The sequence below is a fragment of the Budorcas taxicolor genome, chromosome 7, assembly GCF_023091745.1.
Source record: "Budorcas taxicolor isolate Tak-1 chromosome 7, Takin1.1, whole genome shotgun sequence".
Lineage (NCBI taxonomy): Eukaryota > Metazoa > Chordata > Mammalia > Artiodactyla > Bovidae > Budorcas > Budorcas taxicolor.
Genome location: NC_068916.1, coordinates 74,045,893 through 74,066,940, shown reverse-complemented (window position 1 = coordinate 74,066,940; position 21,048 = coordinate 74,045,893). Strand labels below are relative to the sequence as shown.

Genomic DNA, 21,048 nt, shown 5'->3' with positions numbered 1-21,048 from the left:
TTACAGTGGAAGCATTATGATGGAACATTCTCCATGGCTGTGTCAGTTGACCAGACATAAATCTTTCCTTCATAGAAGTGCTAACGCTAAATGCATGGGTGTGCAATGGGGGTGGCAGTGGTTATCAAGTGTATCTATGTGTATGTGTGTGTCAAAGGTTGTTAGTGATAGATTAACCAGAGATAGCTGAGAACTTTTTTATGAGATGTTTGCCTAAAATTGTGGGTGGATTTCCTGGGTGTAATATAATCCTTTTTAAGAAAATCACTTATTTGATATTTATATTTTTCTTAAAAGGGAGATATATTAATTATTTTCATTGGATATACTTCCCATTTGAAGGGGGACAAATGTTGCAATATGACATAATAGGAAAAATGAGCTTTGGATTCAGACAACCAAAAGTTTTAAATCTAATGATAAAATTTAGTAATTACATGAACTTGTGAAAGGCAACTTTATTTCTGTAGTCTCAGTCATTGGTAAAATGACAGGACGATTTGACAGTAGAAAATAAGATTTAGCTTAGTTTAAAGGCCTGATTTTATATTTTTAAAATAATACCTTTCACAGCATTTTCACAGTTTTTTTTCACATGCTGTTTTAATCATCTCCTTGTTCATGACGGAGAGATTGTACTCTGGGATTGTGAGGATGACTGAGCACATGACATCCGACACTGGACATATGAGGTTGACAGTGGTGAATTAGTCACATAGATTGCTATTTATGGGCTCCGGTGCTAATGGTAAAGAACCTGCCTGCCAATGCAGGAGACTTAAACAATACTGATTGGATCCCTGGGTCAGGAAGAGCCTCTGGAGGAGGACATGGCAACCCACTCCAGTATTCTTGCCTGGACAGTCCCATAGACAGAAGAGCCTGGTGGGCTACAGTCCATAGGGTTGCAAAGAGTCAGAAGGGACTGAAGGGACTGAAGGGACTTCGTGCGCACACATTGTTATTTACAGCCTGGGAGGGCAGGGAACTGAAATCTGTTACTTAGGGATAAGCAGAGACTGTGTTTGGTTCCCTTGATAAGGAAGGATACTTAGCTAGGGGACCTTACCCTCAGAAGAAATATCAGGAGGAAAACTTGCAGTTAGGCCAGGATGAAGCCCTCCTGATTTCTCTCAGATGTCAGAGTAGCATGTAATTTTTTAAATTTAATTTTTATATGGGTGTAGTTGAATTGCAGTGTTGTATTATTTCATGTGTGTAGCAAAGTGAATGTGTTCATATATACATATCAACCTTTGTTTTAGGTTCTTATTTCATACAGGCCATTACAGAGTATCAAGTATAGTTCCCTGTGCTGTGTGGTAGGCCCTTCTTAGTTATCTGTTTTATGTAGTGTGTGTATGTCAATCCCAATCCTCCAATTTATCCCTCCTCTCACTCACTGATAGCCATCAATTTCTTTTCTACATTTGTAATTCTGTTTCTGTTGTGTAAGTAAGTTTATTTGTACATGAACTTTAATTAATTTTAGACCTTAAACCATACACGCTTTCTTTTGTTTGTCTGTCATAAGACTGTGAAATAGGAAATGTTGATGCAAAATTTTGAAATGGTGATCATAGAGGTGGTTGCATATTATCATATTTTAAAAAATGGGCTAACACACGAGAGGTGAGAACATACACGTGTGAAATATCATGGGTGAGTACTTGTACGTTTAGATATCTGTGTGCATGTAGATGCATTGATATTTCAGAAGGAACTGTTCCTTTGTTCATTCAGTAAAGTAGGAAACCATTTCTCTTCACAGTTACCTGGGTTTAGCGCTTCATAAAGTGAAGTCTTGGTAAAATGGAGATAGACTTTGACCAACAAAACATCTTAACTACTACAACCCTACATCTTTTCACGCCAAATTTTGCTTAAAAATCTTTCGTTGTTTTTCTCTGTTCTCAGGATAAAGATGAAAACTTTAACAATGTCTGTAGAATCTCATATGATGAAGGCTTTCCTCACTTTCTTCATTCCATTCACACTCATCTTCTTTCAGCCATGTCAGCTTCCCATGCTCACTCCAGTCACAGAGCTTTGTCCATATTTTTCCACATGCCTATGATGCTTTCTCTCTTCTGCTGTTGTTCACTTGCCAAGTTGTGTCTGACTCTTTGCGACCCCATGGACTGTGGCATGCTAGGCTTCCCTGTCCCTCACCATCTCCCAGAGTTTGCCCAAGTTCATGTCCATTGAATCATTGTTGCCATCCAACCATCTCATCCTCTGTCATACTTTTATCTTTCTACCTTCAATCTTTCCTAGCAGCAGGGTCTTTTCCAGTGAGTCATCTCTTCTCGTCGGGTGGCCAAAGTATTGGAGCTTCAGCTTCAGCTTCATCATCAGTCTTTCTAAAGAGTATTCAGGATTGATTTTCTTTAAAATTGACTGGTTTCATCTCCTTGCTTTCCAAGGAATTCTCAAGAGTCTTCTCCAGAACCCAGTTCAAAAGCATCAATTCTTTGGTGCTTTACTTTCTTTATTATCCAGCTCTCATATCTGTTTAACTATACAGGGGCTTCCTTGGTAGCTCAGCTAATAAAGATTCTGCCTACTATGCAGGAGACCCTGGTTTGATTCCCTGGAGAAGGAATAGACTACCCACTCCAGCATTCTTGAACTTCCTGGTGGTTCAGATGGTAAAGAATCTGCCTGCAATGTGAGAGACCAGGGTTGGGAAGATCTCCTGGAGGAGGACATGGCAACCCACTCCATATTCTTGTCTGGAGAATCCCCATGGACAGTGGAGCCTCATGGGCTACAGTCCATGGGGGTCACAGAGAGTAGTCAGACATGACTGAGTGACTAAGCACAGCACATATCCATACATGACTACTGGAAAGACCATAGCCCTGAGTATACAGACTTTTGTTGGCAACGTGATGTCTTAACTTTCCCGCTCCGTTAGCTTAATCTCATACTTTTGAATGATGTCTTTTTCTGGGAATCTTTTCCTGGTATCTAGGTTAAACTGTGTCTTTTTATCTTAAGCTCCTAAAGAACTCTCTGTTTTTCCTTCATAACACTTATCACAATATAACAATAATTTGTTTATATGGTATTTTAATTAATTACTGGTTTCATTACAAGTCAACATTTTTAGGAAGAGAACTGCAAAGTAAAATTAAAGCATCAGGGTCTATTTTGCACCACTGGGTAATGGGTTGCTTCTAGAGGATCACCAGCCAATTCAAGAAAAGGAAAAAAATCCATTAACAATTTGTAGAAATGGTCAGGTGACTTTTTAAAGTGACTCTCTGCTTCCAGTAGATATTTAGAAGGCCACACCATTATCCTTCTATCAACTCAGCATGGTTAGGCATGGAAAGTGTAATAGTTAAAGAGATTATTATCAAATATGCTGAATTAACAATCTCAGGAGTTAATTCCTCTGCACTTTCTGATTATGTTTCTGAAATAAGGAACAGGTTCTGCAGGCATCCCAACCTAGGGTGTTTGAGAAGCTAGGGCAGGAAGTGAGAGGGTCCCAGTCCAGTTTGGAGGCCAAGAGCCATGACTCTAACGATGACTGGATTAAAAGATGAGGCAGGAAATACTTGAAACAATGCCCACTGTGTCCATTTCCAGTTTATAGTAATTTCCAAACATATAGTAATTTTATAGAAAAGAGCAGTTAATTTTCCTTTCTCTGTGTCTTGGCGTCAATTTACCATGAGCAGAGTATCTGCTAATCTTTGACACCTAAGTAGAAATGTGAGTTTTGTATTACAAATTGATATACTGCTTTGTCTCTAGAATTTATTCACTAAGCTTTTAAATACTATGAAAAAGACATTATGTGTTACTTGGAGGGAGATAAAAAGTAAATGACTGAAAACATTTTCTCATAGATTTAAGCCAGTAAATACAGAGAATACCGGAGTATAGAATTTATTGTAGGTGACTGGGAAAGTTTTAAAAAAGGATTTAAAAAAACCCCCACATATAAATGGATAATTCCTGCACTTTACATATCAGAATTCTTTTCATTGCAGGACCCAGAAACCCAGCAATGACTATTTTAAATAAGAAAGATAGATATATTGTGTCATTTGTCTGGGATTGGTTTACTCACATTTTAGTCCAAATGCTTAAATAATGTCATTAGCATTTTTCTTTCCCTCTTCCATCTCTCAATTTTGATACCTTCTATATGGCCACCTTTTGTGCGTTCCAAATGGACTTTATGTAGCCAGGGAAAATGGTGATCAACAACTCTAGTTTCACTTTGGCCTTAATGCATTTGTTTCATATAACATTCTTTTTATTTCTTAATAACATAAAATGTTTACTAGTAAAGGTGGACGGATAAGCCCAGCTACAACTTAGTATCTACCAATGAAAATATAGTTCTTAAGAACTCTTCTTCCATGCTATACACCTATGACGTTGAGCATAGTGATTGGGACTTATGTCACATGAATGCACTGACTATAGTTTCATGAAAATCACATGCACTAAAGGAGGGATGTTGAGGTAATATATATGCATTACAAGGGCTGAACTTTGAGAAGTTTAGAGGGTATTAGAAGGAAAAAATGTATGCCTAGTGACTATGCTTTCTTTGATTAATGCAAAATTAAGTTCATCTAAATGGGAATGAATTTATATATTGAACTAACCAAGGCTTTGAGGGCTATATTAGACATGCTTCCTAGAATATCATAAAATATCAAATGTTGAAATATAAAAAGGAGCTACTGTAATGCCTTTAGTTGACATTGAAGAATGATTGAGATTCAGAGAAAGAAGTAACATTTTCAAAGGTATATATAAAACATTATTGGCACACATGTTGGGGAGGGGTGGGAAAGCATAAACATAGGCACCAGTAAACAAATTTGTGCAAGTGAGTGAGATTCACTTTATATTTCATAAGGCTCCTGAAATGGAGGATTAATTAATAAAACACATACTTGAAGCCTAAAAGTTACAAAACGTCAGAACCAAGTGTTTGAACTTAAAAAAAATTGTTTCAAATAATGTTTTTCTCATCGTGGAAACAGTAAAGACATTACAGAAAGTTATAAAATTACATAAATATAAAAAGTATAAGCATCTCATACTTATTATTATCACAGTTGCACTTAATGAATTGTATCAGTAGTATATAGTATGCATTCACTGCTGTCGTTCAGTTGCTCAGTCGTGTCCGACGTTTTGTGACCCCATGGACTGCAGCACGCCAGGCTTCCTTGTCCTTCACCATCTCTCAGGGCTTGCTCAAACTCATATCCATCAAGTTGGTGATGCCATCCAACCATCCTCCGTCATCCCCTTCTCCTCCTTCCTTCAATCTTTCCCAGCATCAGGGTCTTTTCAAATGACTCAGTTCTTCACATCAGGTGGCCAAAGTATTGGAGCTTCAGCATCAGTCCTGAATATTCAGGACTGATTTCCTTTAAGATTGACTGCTTTGATCTCTTTGCAGTTCAAAGGACTCTCAACAGTCTTCTCCAACACCACAGTTCAAAAGCATCAATTCTTTGGTGCTCAGCCTTCTTTATAGTCCAACTCTCACATCCACACATGACTACTGGAAAAACCATAGCTTTGACTAGATGGACCTTTGTTGGCAAAGTAACGTTTCTGCTTTTTAATGTACTGTCTAGGTTTGTCACAGCTTTTCTTCCAAGGAGCAAGTGTTTTTGAATTTTGTGGCTGCAGTCACCATCTGCAGTGACTTTGGAGTCCAAGAAAATAGTCTGTCTCAGATCTTCACTACCTGGATAATCACGATGGTGTGATCACTTATCTAGAGCCAGACATCCTGGAATGTGAAGACAAGTGGGCCTTAGAAAGCATCACTACGAACAAAGCTAGTGGAGGTGATGGAATTCCTATTGAGCTATTTCAAATCCTGAAAGATGATGCTGTGAAAGTGCTGCACTCAATATGCCAGCAAATTTGGAAAACTCAGCAGTGGCCACAGGACTGGAAAAGGTCAGTTTACATTCCAATCCCAAAGAAAGGCAATGCAAAAGAATGCTCAGACTACCACACAATTGCACTCATCTCACACACTAGTAAAGTAATTCTCAAAATTCTCCAAGCCAGGCTTCAGCAATACGTGAACCGTAAACTTCCTAATGTTCAAGCTGGTTTTAGAAAAGGCAGAGGAACCAGAGATCAAATTGCCAACATCCTCTGGGTCATGGAAAAAGCAAGAGAGTTCCAGAAAAACATCTATTTCTGCTTTATTGACTATGCCAAAGCCTTTGACTGTGTGGATCACGATAAACTGTGGAAAATTCTTTAAGAGATTGGAATACCAGACCACCTGACCTGACTCTTGAGAAACCTGTATGCAGGCCAGAAAGCAACAGTTAGAACTGGACATGGAACAACAGACTGGTTCCAAAGAGGAAAAGGAGTTCGTCAAGGCTGTATATTGTCACCCTGCTTATTTAACTTATACGCAGAGTACATCATGAGAAACGCTGGACTGGAAGAAACACAAGCTGGAATCAAGATTGCCGGGAGGAATATCAATAACCTCAGATATGCAGATGACACCACCCTTATGGCAGAAAGGGAAGAGGAACTAAAAAGCCTCTTGATGAAAGTGAGAGAGGAGAGTGAAAAAGTTGGCTTCAAGCTCAACATTCAGAAAACGAAGATCATGGCATCTGGTCCCATCACTTCATGGGAAATAGATGGGGAAATAGTAGAAACAGTGTCTGACTCTATTTTTTGGGGCTCCAAAATCACTGCAGATGGTGACTGCAGCCATGAAATTAAAAGACACTTACTCCTTGGAAGAAAAATTATGACCAGCCTAGATAGTATATTCAAAAGCAGAGACATTACTTTGCCGACTAAGGTCCGTCTAGTCAAGGCTATGGTTTTTCCAGTAGTCATGTATGGATGTGAGAGTTGAACTGTGAAGAAGGCTGAGCGCCGAAGAATTGATGCTTTTGAACTGTGGTGTTGGAGAAGACTCTTGAGAGTCCCTTGGACTGCAAGGAGGTCCAACCAGTCCATTCTGAAGGAGATTAACTAAATGCTAAAGCTGAAACTCCAGTACTTTGGCCACCTTATGCAATGAGTTGACTCATTGGAAAAGACTTTGATGCTGGGAGGGATTGAGGGCAGGAGGAGAAGGGGACGACAGAGGATGAGATGGCTGGATGGCATCACAGACTCAATGGACGTGAGTCTGAGTGAACTCTGGGAGTTGGTGATGGACAGGGAGGCCTGATGTGCTGCGATTCATGCGGTCGCAAAGAGTCGGACACGACTGAGCGACTGAACTGAACTGAATTGTTTCCATTGTTTCCCCATCTATTTGCCATGAAGTGATGGGACTGGATGCCACGATCTTCGTTTTTTGAGTGTTGCGTTTTAAGTCAGCTTTTTAAAAAGCCAGCCACTCTCCTCTTTCCCCTTCATCAAGAAGCTCTTTAGTTCCTCTTCACTTTCTACCATAAGGGTGGTATCATCTCCACATCTGAGATTATTGATATTCCTCCTGACAATCTTGACTCCAGCTTGTGCTTCATCCAGCCTGACATTTTGCATGATGTACTCTGTATATAAATTAAATAAGCAGTGATCAGTCATATCTGACTCTCTGCAACCTCATGGACTGTAACCTACCTGACTCCTTTATCCATGGGATTTCCCAGGAAAGAATACTGGAGTGGATTGCCACTTCCTTCTCTAGCAGATCTTCCCAACCCAGGGATTGAACCCACATCTCCTGTGGCTTCTGTACTGTAGGGGAATATTTTACCTGCTGAGCCATTGGAGAAGCCCATAATATGTATTAATGTTATAATAATGTATTATTTATATGTTAGTACTATATATTAAATATATAGAAAGACTCATATGCACTATGTTTAAATCTATTTTCTGTTTGAATTTTTTTTCTAGTTGTTTTACTATTATAAACAATGTTTCTAGCACACTTCTATACATGTATGTGCAAGTTCTTAATTATTGCTTAAGAAAAATTGATGAATAATTTCTAAGACAAAGAGAGTCTAATTATTTAAGAATCTCGTTTTCTTTTTAAGTAAAATTGGAAGTAAAGTATCCTTATAGCTTTCTTTTTTGGTAAAAAAAAAACAAAGAAAAAGAAGGTCATTCCAGCCCTCAGTATTTTCCAAGAAAGATATCTCTCTAGCAGCAGTATTCCTGTAACATTTATGTCTTGCTCAAGGGTAATCAGCTGAAATGGATATCTTTGAAATGAATATCCCACCAAGAGCACATTTCATAGCAAGTCTTAAGAATTTCAGTGCAGTTAATGACCTTTTAAATTTGTGAAAATTTATTTATGATTTTGAAAAGTAAAAACATTTAGTGGTATGTTCAACCAGTAAAACAGCAAATCCAATATCTAATAGATATTGAATAAAATACTGAAGTCTTCTATAAACATGGATTTTTCAGATTGTTGTGCAGTAATCGAAATACTATTCGTAGTTACTTCAGTTGATATTTCAAATATTTAAACAATTGCTGGGTGTTGGAATGTTTTAAAAATTCACTGCCTGGCACATTGCTTTGTAGATCATAGGTTTTTAATACTTGTTTGAATGAATGAGTGAGTGAATGAATGTAGTCCTTCCTACTTGTACATGAATGAGTTACATAAATTATACATAATTCTTATTAAAATTCATAGGTTGAGAGAGTAAATTCAAATATAATAGATTTAAAAATTATGAATATTGATTATTCTGATAGCAGATAATCAGAGACAGTTGACCTGTGGTATGTCCAAATTTGCTGCTTCTTAGCTGCAAATGTGTATGTGTACATATATATATATGTATATAAACACTAGACACATAAAATAACCAAATGAAAATACAGGATCATTACTGAATGAAGTAATTGGTAACTCATTTTACATTGTCTTTTGCATCCCTGTTTGAGATAGTTTATTGGATGCAGTCTTAGCAGAGCCTCTTGCTTGCTAAACAAGCAAGTTTTAAAATGATTTTCTTAGGAACATGGAAATATCAACCACGTAGATTCTGGTGTAAGAGTCTGAGTAGGGCATATGGAAAGTAACCTGACTTGTGAGAGTACTCTAACATCATTTCTTACTGTTTGGAAAACAGGAACAGTTACTTTAAGGATAATGAAATATTTCTTGAGAGGCATTTGAATTTAGTTATTTATTTTTCTCATTTGTGTTTGTTTTAGGGTCCAATAACTTGTGTTTAGAGCTGTTTTAAAACGCCGCTTAGCTTTGTTAAGTTGGCACATGGTTTCTGGGAGTCTGAAATGTGAAACAGTTAAAAAAGTACCAGTGAGCTTTATTTATCCAGAGAGCTGTAGTTTCAGGACCACGGACAGCGCATTTCCCCCCTCCTCCCGCCCCGCCCCAACCAGCCTGCTGCTGTTTTCTCTTTTTGGTAAGAGAAAGCAAGTAAGATTGTGTTGTTGGAGTGGTATCACTGCTCTAAGTGAAGAGAAATGTTTCCTGGATTGTGCTTTGTTTGTGAGTGTTGGATTGACACAGGGTCTGCATATCCTTTGGATAGAATGCATTTGAATATTTCGAGATTTTTTAAAATACATTTATATTCCACAATGAAACACATCATTTATTCAACAATTGTGGGTTAAATACCCATTGAATGAAAGGCATTGCGATAAGCAGAGATGAATGAAGTAGATGTGGCTTCTTTTGTCATTACTTGACTGTGGAGTTCTGTTACTCATACGTTGTTTCTTCTCCTTTTCTTTCTCAAGGTAAATATAATGTTTTTTTAAAGGCAGCGAGTTTGCTCTATATTAGTCCTTTAAAATATTTGCAATGTTAGAATGCACTGTGCTTTAAAATAGGCTATAAGTATCTGAAAGTAATACTATAGAGTCAAAAGTTCAAGGTTTAGAGCCAGAATTGAGTGCAAATTAGCTAATGCTACATGGTCGCTACACAACTTTGGGAATAAATCTTAGCCTCTCTGGACCTCAATTTCCTCACCTGTAATTTGAGGGTTATGATGCTTATCTTGCAGTGTTATTGTAAGAAATAGAAAGCATACCTATGTCTTCTCAATATATGATAATTCTTTGAACTAACTTTATTAATTTGAATGAATGATGTCATATAAGTATTTTTACTTTCATGGGAGGTCTTTTCCTGGGACTTTTGAAATTTTAACTGTTTTTGAGAGATAACATGTCTTTACTGATGATATAAAAATTAAAAAGTAAAATACATACTTTATAATAAGAAAAAATTGCCCATGCCTTTGCAGTCTAGGTTAAGGTTGACAGTTTTATAAATACTTTTTCATACTTTTCTAGTATTAAAAAAAATGCTGTACAATTATTATAGAGTGATTTTGTTTATCTTTTAAAATATGATTACTTTCTAATTTGCTTTTTCACTTACCAATGTAACTTGGAAAGTTTTCATACTTATATACATAATTTTTTCCATAACTATTATGTTCTATACTTTTGGAGCTTGTTCATATATTCCTCTCTTGGAGAATAAAGGGTTTTCTCTTTCTATTTCAAGTGTTGCTGCTATGCATCATACAAAGATCATCTTAAATACTTTTCCATCTTGTCAAAACAAAATCAAGTCACTTAAGCTGGGCGGAGGGGGAGAAAAAGTGTCTTTAATGTGCTAATGGTGATGGCCATGAGATGAACAACACTCTCATTTTCAGCAATGACCATCAGAGTTGATGATGTTTCTGAATTACAAAGAGTTTTTTTAGACAAATGCATATACAAGTAGATAGCATAATCAGTACCTAGAGTTTATTAATCAAATTCATAGACACTGCTTTAAAAACTAATGACAAGATTTAGGTTTTTAATTCTTAAGGATATCATTAAACATGGTTGTTTGGAATGAGTGTTGATGAATGCTATTTATTAATTGAGTTTATTTAAGGATACATATGCACAAGTATGTTATACTTACTGTCATTAAGTGATATGTGCCAGTTAATTCACATTTTTATGTATTATATATGTGCTAATATTTTTATCTCTCTTGTTTCATAATGTATCACTGAAATTTTGTCAACTGTGGCAGACATCTGTGTGACAGTCCCATGGATATAAAGATGAGACTAGATTCAAACAGACAGCCTCACTTGAGAATACAAAACTCTGAGTCTTAGTTTCTACAAGTTACTCATCCTTTATAACTTTCCAGACCACCAGAAACTTTAGGAACTTTTCAACTGCTTTGTTGAGGTGTATTTGACATATGATAAACTGTACTTATTTATAGAGCACAGTTTGAGTGTTCCATACACACACACACACACACACACACACACACACACACACCCCTCCTCTTGTTTCAGGTAATCACTGAAACAGGAGGTTTCCAAGAGGTTACCTCCTGATCCTCTTAATTTATAGATTAGTTTTTACTATGATTTTATATAAGTGGAACGTGAAAGTCACTCAGTCATGTCCAACTCTTTTCGACCCCATGGACTCTATAGTCCATGGAATTCTCCAGGCCAGAATACTGGAGTGGGTAGCGTTTCTCTTCTCCAGGGGATCTTCCCAACCCAGGGATCGTGAACCCAGGTCTCCTACACTGCAGGCGGATTCTTTACCAGCTGAGCCACAAGGGAAGACCATATAAGTAACACTGTATTATATAAGTGGAATAATACTGTATTTATCATTTCATCTGTTTTTTAAATCTACATAATTATTTTCAGTTTTTTCATGGTTTTGTATGTATCAAGAATTAATTCCTTTATTTTGCTAAGTAGTATTCCATTGTATGCCTGTATTATAGTTTGTTTATACTTTCATCTTGTGATGGACAATTGTTTGTTTCCACTTTTGACTATTACAATTAAAACTGCTGTGATCTTTGCATACCTATCTCTTTGCAGGGATAAGGGGACGGCAGAGGATGAGATGGTTGGATGGCATCACTGACTCAATAGACATGAGTTTGAATAAACTCCAGAAGTTGGGGATAGATGGGGAGGTCTGGCGTGCTACAGTCCATGGGGTTGCAAAGAGTCGTACACAACTGAGAGACTGAACTGAACTTTGCACGAATATGTTTTCAGTTCTTTTGGATTGGATTGGAATATCTCGACTGTAGGGTAGACATATGTTTCACTTTTCCAAAAACTATCAAATTATTCTGACTCAATTGTTCCCTTTTATATTTCCTCCAGTGGTATATGAGTTCCAGTTTCTCCACATCCTTGCCAATATTTAATGCTGTCAGTCTTTTAAACATCAGCCAATTTAGTAAGTGTGTAGTGATATTTGCTGTTATTCAGTCACTAAGTTGTGTTTGACTGTTTGTGACCCCATGGACTGTAGCACACCAGACTTCCTTGTCTTTTACCATCTCCCAGAGCTTGCTAAAACTCACGTCCATTGGTTCGGTAATACAATCCAACCATCTCATCCTCTGTCATCCCTTTCCCCTCCTGCCTTCAGTATTTCCCAGCATCAGGGTCTTTTCCAGTGAGTCATCTCTTTGCATCAGATTTCTAAATTATTGGAGTTTCAGCTCTGGCATTAGTCCTTCCAATGAATGTTCAAGGTTAATTTCATTTATGATTGATTGATTTGATCTCCTTGCAGTCCAGGGGACTCTCAAGAGTCTTCTCCAACACCACAGGTCAGAAGCATCAATTCTTTGGTGCTCAGCCTTCTTTATAGTCCAACTCTCACATCCATACATGACCACTGGAAAAACCATAGCTTTGATTAGATGGACCTTTGTTGGCAAAGTAACATCTCTGCTTTTTAATGTGCTGTCTCGGTTTGTTATAGCTTTTCTTCCAAGGAGTAAGCATCTTTTAATTTCATGGCTGCAGGCACCATCTGCAGTGATTCTGGAGCCCAAGAAAATAAAGTCTGTCACTGTTTCCATTGTTTCCCCATCTATTTGCCATGAAGTTATGGGACTGGATGCAATTTGTTTTTTGAATGTTGAGTTTTAAGTCAGCTTTTTCACTCTCGTCTTTTCACTTTCATCAAGAGACTCTTTTGTTCCTCTTTGCTTTCTGCTGTAAGGTTTGTGTCATCTGCATATCTGAGGTTTTTGATATTTCTTCCGGCAGTCTTGATTCCAGCTTGTGCTTCATCCAGCCCTGAATTTCACATGATGTACTCTGCATATAAGTTAAATAAGCAGGGTGACAATATACAGCCTTGATGTACTCCTTTCCCAATTTTGAACCCGTCTGCTGTTCCACATCCAGTTCTAACTGTTGCTTCTTGAACCGCATACAGATTTCTGAGGAGGCAGGTAAGATGGTCTGGTATTCCCATCTCTTTAAAAAATTTCCATGGCTTGTTGAGATCCACAAAGTCAGAGACTTTAGCGTAGTCAATGAAGCAGAAGTAGATGTTTTTCTGTAATTCCCTTGGTTTTTCTATGATCCAAAGGATGTTGGCAATTTCATCACTGGTTCCTCTGTCTTTTCTGAATCCAGCTTGAACATGTGGAAGTTCTCCGTTCATGTACTGTTGAAGTCTAGCTTCTATATGGGTTAAAACTTTAAATTTAAACAATAGAAAAAAAATTTATAAGAATGATAGGAGATTGTATCTACAGTGTCAGGGTATAAAAACTTTCTGAATCAAGGGCAAAAATGTGAAAGAAAAGAAAAACAGGAAAAAAGGTAAAAGTATTTAAATGTATAAAATAGAAATCTTTTTATTGTAAAAACATATAAATATATTATTGCTAATAACAATGAAACTTAAATTTTAAAAATTAGAAAATATGAGAACAATTTCCTAAAATCTTAGTCGTGAAATGGATGTGGAAAAAGGATACACTCTTGTTTTGCTGTTGAAATGTAAACAGCTACAGCTTTTGTTCTTGGTAATATTTATTTAAATTAAAAATGTATAATTTTTGACCCTATTATTCTAATTTTTTGAGTCAATCTCATAGAAATATAAATATATCTTTAGGTACAGACATATATTATACAAGGATATAGCAGCATTACTCTAAGTGGCAAAAAGTGAAAAAAAATTTCATTAATAAGGTTATGACTGAAAATATATTTGGGTTGTTTAAAGCAATATCATACACAATTGACAGAAAGGAAATAAAGCTTTACCATTTTTTTAACCTTTATCATTTGAAAAGAAAGATTTCCTCACATCATTGTTGCATGAGGAAAAAAGGTACATAAATATGTTTTATATGATCTTATTTAAATAGCACAATGATGACCAATGCTTCTCCCTCCCCTATATTGCCTGTGTATATTTGTATTTATATTTGGGAAACCTGACTCATTCTTTTTCGAAACATATATTCAGAATCTGCTATACCACACATTATTCTAAGGGATGGGTTGAAGGTACATTGGCCAGAAAAGTCTTCTATTTGGGAATTTGTATTCAAAGGAGAGAATGACCAAAAAAAAAAAAAAAAAAAAAAAAAGATGATCAAAGAATAAGGCAGGATTAGATGGTAAGTGTAGAATAGGTAGAGTTTGGTCTCACTACAATGTGAAGTCACTGTGGGGTTTTGTTCAGCATAGTGGCATGAATTGATACCCTTTTTCAAAAAGGTTACTCTGGCAACTACTTGGGAAATGGTTTGGAGAAGGGGCAAGAATAAAAGCAGTGATCTACTGCAGAGACTGCTGCAGTGTGCTGGACAAGAGACGATGGTGGTTTGGACTAGCATGGTAGCAGTGTGGGTGGAGAGAAGTATGTACTTTGGGATTACATTTTATAGGTAAGACATACGAAGATTGCACGGAGAGAATGAGGGAAGGCAACAGGTCTGGGACAATTTGTGGATTCTTACATGTATACCATAGAGTAGATGGTAGCCCTTTTTCACTCAATTGAGGGGGAAAATTATTAGAGAAGTTTTTTGACTTTTGGAGGTATTAATTGACTTTAGGAAATATGAAGTTTAAACTGTTCATTAGAAATCTATCCAAGTGGAAAGATGAAATTAGCAGTTGAATGAGTGGATATGGAGTACAGTGGAGAGCACCAACCTTGAGAAATAAACTTGAGAGACAACAGCAGCACACAGTTGGTATTCAGAGATTTAGGACTGGATGAGCCAACCCAGAGGAAAGTGTAAAATAGAAAAGGACATGAGCCTGAGCTCTCACTGTTGATATCATATTTAAGTTTATTAAAAACTTTAAACTTTCATGATGTTGAATGTGGATAATTCACTATAAAAAATGAAGTTCAGTTAAAGTGCATTCAGTTAGATCTGGACATGGAATGACAGACTGGTTCCAAATAGGAAAAGGAGTACATCAAGGCTGTATATTGTCACCCTGCTTATTTAACTTATATGCAGAGTACATCATGAGAAATGCTGGGCTGGAAGAAACACAAGCTGGAATCAAGATTGCCGGGAGGAATATCAATAACCTCAGATATGCAGATGACACCACCCTTATGGCAGAAAGTGAAGAGGAACTCAAAAGCCTCTTGATGAAAGTGAAAGAGGAGAGTGAAAAAGTTGGCTTAAAGCTCAACATTCAGAAAATGAAGATCATGGCATCTGGTCCCATCACTTCATGGGAACTAGATGGGGAAACAGTGGAAACAGTGTCTGACTTTATTTTTTTGGGCTCTAAAACCACTGCAGATGGTGATTGCAGCCATGAAATTAAAAGACGCTTACTCCTTGGAAGGAAAGTTATGACCAACCTAGATAGCATATTCAAAAGCAGAGACATTACTTTGTTGACTAAGGTCCATCTAGTCAAGGCTATGGTTTTTCCAGTAGTCACGTATGGATGTGAGAGTTGGACTGTGAAGAAGGCTGAGCACCAAAGAATTGATGCTTTTGAACTGTGGTGTTGGAGAAGACTCTTGAGAGTCCCTTGGACTGCTAGGAGATCCAACCAGTCCATTCTGAAGGAGATCAGCCCTGGGATTTCTTTGGAAGGAATGATGCTAAAGCTGAAACTCCAGTACTTTGGCCACCACATGCGAAGAGTTGACTCATTGGAAAAGACTTTGATGCTGGGAGGGATTGGGGGCAGGAGAAGAAGGGGACGACCGAGGATGAGATGGCTGGATGGCATCACTGATTCGATGGAGGTGAATCTGAGTGAACTCTGGGAGTTGGTGATGGACAGGGAGGCCTGGCGTGCTGCGATTCATGGGGTTGCAAAGAGTCGGACACAACTGAGCGACTGAACTGAACTGAAGGTAGGCATAATTAATTATTCATAAATTCAATGTAGATGATTACTCAGTCTTCTGAATAATTAAGGACATACTTCGGGGCATGCAATTCCTTTTAATGCTAAGACTAATCCTATAGTCCTGTGGTATTGTTCTTGGTGTTTCTCCATCATCAATGTAATAATTACCTTGTGGTGATAAAAAGCCTGCATTACATACTGATACTTCCTAGCATAGAGAAGTTTTAGAGGTTGCATTTTTTCAGGCCATATGAAAATTTAGAGATATCTGGGGAATTGGAAAAATATTGAAATTTTAGTAAGAAGATTCTCAAAGGTAGAAGACCTGTTATTTTCAATGGGGAATTGCTCAGAATGAGAAATGAAACCTGATTCCCCCCCACACCCTAGAATAGCTGGAATGACTTTCTGTTAGTTCAGTTCAGTTGCTCAGTCCTGTCTGATGCTTTGTGACTCTTTGCTGCATGGACTGCAGCACTCCAGGCTTCCCTGTCCTTCACCAGCTCCCAGAGTTTGCTCAAACTCATGTCCATCAAGTCAGTGATGCCATCCAGCCATCTCATCCTCTGTCGTCCCCTTTTCCTCCCGCCTTCAATCTTTCCCAGCATCAGGGTCTTTTCCAGTGAGTCGTTTCTTCACATCAGCTGGCCAAAGTATTGGAGCTTCAGCTTCAGCATCAGTCCTTCCAGTGTATATTCAGAACTGATTTCCTTTAGGATTGACTAGTTTGATTTCCTTGCAGTCCAAGGGACTCTTCTCCAACACCACAGTTGAAAAGCATCAATTCTTTGGCTCTTAGCTTTCTTTATGGTCCAGCTCTCACATCCATACATGACTACTGGAAAAACCATAGCCTTGACTAGACGGACCTTTGTCGGCAAAGTAATGTCTCTGCTTTTTAATATGCTGTCTAGGTTGGTCATAGCTTTTCTTCCAGGGAGCAAGTGTCTTTTATTATTATTATTATTATTATTTCATGACTGTAGTCACCATTCACAGTGATTTTGGAGCCCAAGAAATAAAGTCTGCACTGTTTCCATTGTTTTCCCATCGATTTGCCATGAAGTGATGAGACCGGATGCCATGATCTTTGTTTTTTGAATGATGACTTTTTTTTTGCCAGGAGGAGGGGTGCGGTGTTTCAAAATTGTTTTATTTTGGAAAAGTGCATTCTACAAAAGGGCAGCTGCAAAATGCAGAGACCTCTGTAACAATTACTGTTTTGTTTTGTTTCGTTTTTCTGAAAGTGAGTGATATCCGAGGCATCACAGCAGTAGATGGACACACTGGGGGCACCTCCAAGTTATTTTCGGGAAATAGAGCAACAAAACACAACGCTAAAATTTCTGATTGAAGCATTCTTCTAACAATTTAACATTAGCTTTTTGCTTATCATCTGGATTGCCACCCTCTGTTTCCCCCTTTAGTGGAAAAGCCTGACTTACTATACTGCCAAAAAATGACTCCACTACAGGAAACTCCTTAGAAGATAGTTTTGAATCACACTAACTGCAAACTTGGGGATGGGATGAGGCAAATACCCACAAAAAAGGAAGCAAAAACCTGACAAGAAATGCCTCAAATGAGGACAAAGGTTGGTCAAAAAGTGCCTGGACTGAGAAGTCCCAGAGATCAAACGTTAAACACAACTGTGGACCCAAGTTAGGTTGTGTTAATACATGGGATAACCAGATAGTTTGCACTTCTATGGCTAAGCCCATTTCTGTTTATACAGACAGAGCTAGCATTGCTCTGTTAACAGCTACGGATAAACTGCTTTGTCCTTTAAGATCTATTTGCCACACGAGGCTGAAACCACTAAACCGAGTTTTTGCGCTAAGGCTACAAACATTGCATCTATGCAGGGATGGGAAGCTTGTCACACACTCGCACTCACACATCCCCAGTCCATCAGCCTTGGGGAGTCAGCTTCCCACTCTGCATCGTTTCCTTCCACTCTCATCTTTTTATATGTGTTCTCTCACAATTTTCCTATCACGCTAAAGTCGGTAAGAATCTCGAATACATTCACACCTGGTTCTGGTTACCCAGTAGTAGTACTTGTGTGCAATAAAACGAGAGACCAAAACTACAGGATGAGTGCACAGGGCGGGGATGACAGGACAGGGACCAGACGGAACGTATAGGTGTAAAGCAGATTTTACCAGAAACCGACTACCCACTGCCCAAGTTTAGAGCAGAAGGTGGCTACTTGTTACAGTTCAGATTCTTCTCCCATCACCCCGATTCCTGGACCCCCAAAGCAGGGACCAGTGCTGTAACTTCTGAACCCAGGGTCTTCAAAAATGAACCCTGGAAATCCAGATACGCTCCCCTTGAACTGTGTGGATCTGGTGGAAAACATGACTGCACCAAACCTACCTAACTGTCTGATAGTTAAATTCATGTTACAGAAAAACTGACTTTCAGATTTATTTTTGTAACTTTTTTAAACAGAGAAAACAACATACTGCTTGGGGAAAGGTGAGGGGTTGAGAAGACAGGCCCTGGGTGAAAATGACTAGGACAGCACCTGGGGTTGAGAGGTCCGCCTAGGAGAGCTGTGGGTAACGCTGCCGGCCCGAGGCCTGCGGCCGTCTGAGGTTTGGCAGACCACAGTTCACGTGCCCCGCCGAGTTGCTATACATCCAAGTCATAAAAATCTTCCAGCTCATCGTGAAATGAGTCCCACTCATCTTCAGAGTCCGTCAGGTCGGTGTCCCCACCTGCAGCCAAAAGCATAAGCAACATCTCGCCCAGCTCAAAGGTGACAACTTCCTCTTTGTTGTCAAAAGGGTTGTCGTTCTCCGGTTCCTTGATGAGCTTCCAGAAGTGGTTCCTTCGTTGGGCCGGATATCTGCTTGATGTTCCCATTTTCTGTTATGTCGCTCTTCTGCGGCCATGAGGGTACTGCATGCTTGTAAAAACAGTTCCCTCCAAACAGGCAGCTCCCATGGCCTTCATCAAAATACCTGCACACCTTGTTGCTCATTGCCTCCTTGTATTTCTGAATGAGTTTCTGCTTCTCTTCTTTCTCCTCCACCCAGTACTCACTTGGAATGACAAAGTTAGATGTCATCAGGCATTCTGGACAGGACCTTATGATCTTGCTCTCAGGTTGCTTAGCACTCCTCCACTTGCGAATACACTTCAGACAGCAGTAGAAGAGGATCCCGAAGCAGACTCACTGGGCCGGGCTTTCTTGTAGACCACCTCCATGCGGATGCCGCACACCATGTCCTTGCTGTGCTGCACCACGAACGAGAGCTCCATGTCCTTCTCGTGGGCCTCGATGCAGGATTTTATATGCTGTGACCTCTGGGCAGCATGCGCAGTTCTCCCGGCGGCACTCGCCCACCGCGGCATAGGGGCAGAGTTGCTGCTTGGTCTCCGCCGCACTTGGCTCCTTCTCTGCGTCTTCCTGGGTCACTGAGCCTTGCAGCGGGGCTTCAGCGGAGGAAAGGGCAGTTTGGCCACAGTAGGGCTGCCCTGGAACACACTCAATGTCATTTACCCAGTCTTCTGAACTGGCTCCTACAGTTACAAAGGTTGAATTTCGTGACTCAGCTTCACACATGTTCATTTCAGCAGTCGGTCCAACTGATGAGAGGCTCGTGGAAGCAGCAAGGGCTGACTTTGCAGTTAGATCTGTAGCAGTTGCTTCTTCCTGTTTCGGTGGCTTGCTATGTTTGTATCTGCAGCGGACTCTGTAAATACAGTACCCTCCCTGAAAATACTTGCACACTGCACCATATGGACTGTCAGAGAGGCCGTGTGAATAGTGACAGTTATCTCCTTCCTTACAAAGCCCATGCATGAAATACCTCTTAGTGTCCTTCCTCGCCATAGAGTCCAAACTCTATCTGTTTGTTGAGGACAGGCCAATAAACTGAGAGATGAGGTTTGGAGGCCAGGAATAGGAAAGTATCACCAGTGGACCTAGGTAATAGCAGGCTAGGTCTCTGAAACATCATCCTCCAATGTTGAGTTTTAAGTCAGCTTTTTCACTCTCATCTTTCACTTTCATCAAGAGGCTCGTTATTTCTTCTTTACTTTCTGCCATAAGGGTGTTGTCATCTACATATCTGAGGTTACTGACAGTTTTCCTGGCTATCTTGATTCCAGCTTGTGCTTCATCCAGCCCTGCATTTCACATGATGTACTCTGCATATATGTTATATAAGCAGGGTGACAGTATACAGCCTGACAAAACATGGTCCACTGGAGAAGGGCATGGCAAACCACTTCAGTATTCTAGCCTTGAGAACCCCATGAACAATGTGATTTTCTTTAGCAGACATGAAAAATAAATGGATGTCTTTGTCTCTGAATTATAATTCTCTTAACTGTTGTGTCAGAGTTAATGTTGTGTAATCCACACAGATATTCTTCCCATGGGATCCAAAGAAACCTTTATTTAAAGATTTAGGGATTTTCATATATGGCTGTAATTGGAAAAGCCATCGCCATGGCTCTTGGGAGAAAAACAAACCTAGGACACAGGTTTTGAATATCAGGTAAAAATTTATTTGAGATCTGAAATGTTCATCTGAGCAAGCCTTGTGAGGAAAGTTTTTTAAGAATCTGGATTTTCAGTGTGGTTGTCTCTTTCCCCCGAAATTGCTGCATTTCTTTTAAATGTATTTGTCAGTAGTAAGACCTTGAACGGTAAGATGACTGCATTATAATTTATTCTTTACTAATTCAGAAATTCAGAGCCAGGAGTAATTTGAATTTACTTCAATTTAGAAAATGCTATCTTATGAAGATTACTGTGGAGATAATGTTTCATCTTAGAGAACAATTTTGTTCAGGATCTTAAAACTATATTGGCACACATTTATTTACTGAAAATTAATAGAATAAATTTAATATTTTTAATATTTCTTCACGTAGGAAGTGAGAC

At 38.8% G+C, this 21,048-nt stretch overlaps 1 pseudogene; it reads right to left on the bottom strand.

Moving 5' to 3' along the window:
• Positions 1-18,782: 18,782 nt before the first annotated feature.
• On the bottom strand, positions 18,783-19,977 carry LOC128051579 (E3 ubiquitin-protein ligase makorin-1-like; annotated as a pseudogene).
• Positions 19,978-21,048: the final 1,071 nt, after the last annotated feature.